Source organism: Schistocerca americana, chromosome 2 (assembly GCF_021461395.2).
Source record: "Schistocerca americana isolate TAMUIC-IGC-003095 chromosome 2, iqSchAmer2.1, whole genome shotgun sequence".
In the NCBI taxonomy this organism is placed as follows: Eukaryota; Metazoa; Arthropoda; class Insecta; order Orthoptera; family Acrididae; genus Schistocerca; species Schistocerca americana.
The window spans coordinates 676083063-676085804 of NC_060120.1; positions in this window are offsets into that span (position 1 = coordinate 676083063).

Genomic DNA, 2742 nt, shown 5'->3' on the forward strand with positions numbered 1-2742 from the left:
TTGACTCACAGACATTTGAAACACGTTCGCACTATTTCATGATTTACACTAGATGCAGGCAGCTGGGGTATACTAATTCTATCCCGGGGGGTATGGGGTGGCGGCAGGAAGGACATCTGGCCACCCCTCAAAAATTAACCTTGCCAAATCCGTACTTAACCCTGCCGACCCTGCACACAAAGCGGGACGCAGGCTGTGGCAAAAGAAGAAGAATAATGTGTAACTTTTTGAATTTCCCTCGTATCTCATATGTATAGAACTCTTTTATTTCAGAAAATATTCTTCACCCATGAAAGTCTACAGTACTTCCAATACCTGCTTTGCTTTGTCCACGCTGTTTTAGTCTCGACCCCTAGACTGTGGTATTCTTTCGCTTCCTCCACTACTGCGGCGCTCCCTATTCTGACGTTAAGGAAGCCGTTATTCAATTTTTTCTGTTCCTTATCAGTTCCAACTTTGCATGCTTTATCATTAAGCCATTTTCCATGTTACGTATGCAGTCCATCCCTTTCGTCACATCACCACCATTTTTTTTTCGTAATGATAAAATTTATTGTGGGTGGTTTTAGTTAATGCTGTCGTCAGAAGTGTCAATACGAAAAAATATTTCCGCATCTTCGTTTTCCAACGCTAGGAGAGGTGGGACAATTCTGTCTCATTGGTATTATGACGTGAGACCTATATGTTCCTGCAGTAATGAAATGAATGATCATCTGTATTATCACGAGTTATACATACTCGTATTTTCGTAAAAGCCATTACGTCCTATTAATGATTACAAATATTTGAGTTTTGCGTAGTTGATTCAAAATCACAAGCTGTTTATCAACAGATGCAAATTCGGGAGTCTCATCTGATAATGAAATGGTTCAAATGGCTCTGAGCACTATGGGACTTAACTGCTGAGGTCATCAGTCCCCTAGAACTTAGAACAACTTAAACCTAACTAACCTTAGGACATGAGACACATCCATGCCCGAGGCGGGATTCGAACCTGCGACTGTAGCGGTCGCGCTGTTCCAGGTTGAAGCGCCTAGAACCGCTCGGCCACTCCGGCCGGCGATAATGAAATCAGTCTTCCTATTTGTGGTACAGTGTGAAACAGTTCTTGTACAGAGCAATTTGGGGCATGGTGGATGGTAATAACATGCAGAAAATTCCCACTGAATCTCTGGGAACCTATCGTTGGACACAGATATCTCACTGGCTATGGAAGGGTTAAATAGGTGTAAGTTTACTTCGATCCAGCCACAAGGGCTATATCAAAAGGTTCAAATGGCTCCGAGCACTATGGGACTTAACTTCTGAGGTCGTCAGTCCCCTAGAACTTAGAACTACTTAAACCTAACTAACCTAAGGACATCACACACATCCATTCCCGAGGCAGGATTCGAACCTGCGACCGTAGCGGTCGCGTGGTTCCAGACTGTTGCGCATAGAACCGCTCGGCCACCCCGGCCGGTAGGGCTATATCGATTGCAAAACTTAGCAGTGGTATCTGAATTCTGCGACTCTCAACTGAAAATAGAGCTAAACTGACGAAACGTGTGGTAAACAGTTAAGAAAGATATCGACGTTTGTTTTCATAAAAGCACGGATTTGTAGAAGAAAGTGGCAACAGAAGACAACAGAGGATTTTACACTCTTTGATATACGACGTTTGGTGAAATGACGTCCCTCACGAAAACAGAGAAACTTGCATAGCAAGTACAAAAAACAAAAAATAAAATGTAAAATAAAAAATACAGGGTTAAACCCAATTTGGTCCCTCGCCAAATGATTTTCAGTGTATATAAGAATTGTACATTATTAGGATAGCTAGATTGGGGACTATGTTTCTCTGGAAGTATCTTTATTAAGCTTTGATTTCAGTTGCTACTAGAAGTTCGTATATGCCGCGCGGGATTAGCCGAGCGGTCTAGGGGCTGCAGTCATGGAATGTACGCTGGTCCCGGCGGAGGTTCGAGTCCTCCCTCGGGCATGGGTGTGTGTATTTGTCATTAGCAGAATTTAGGTTAAGTAGTGTGTAAGGTCATGGACTGATGACCTTAGTAGTTAAGTCCCAGATTTCACACATTTGTACATTTGAACAGTTCGTATATCATACTTGAAACTCACAATCAGTGAGTATATACCTTTTGTACGAAGTGCTCGTGCAGTGTAACGTACAGCCTGCTTGAAAACGAGATTGGGTCAAATAGGACAGAATTGCATCTACACACTGGATTTATGACTGTCATTCTAATACACTCATATATGGATTTTAGGTAATTCGCCTCATCTTTTGGTGGTCTGTGATACCTGCATCATTTTTCTAATACAGCATACAAATGTGTGAAATACAAAATCACGAATTAACTCTAAACAGAATATTACTTATGTGGAGTCAAAGATATTCTTTCTTGTAGATAAAACACCTGGAAGGACATATGGCAGCAGATGTCAGTGCCAGATTCACAATGAGCAAAGACTCGTCAGATACGGAGTTCACAATAATATGATTACGTCGCGAAGGAAGAAAATGTACACGTTTTGCGAGGATTCCTATTATAAATGTGACACTAGTACCAGGACTTACTACAGCCTATTGCTGACAGTGAGCTACCACAACAACTAGTCTGCAACACTGTATGGCAGCACTCCAAGTTATTTCGTGTGAACCATGAATATTCGACATCTGAAGACAAAACAGAAGATCGCCTAAAAAAACCATTGCATAAACTGAAAGAAACATTTGTACTC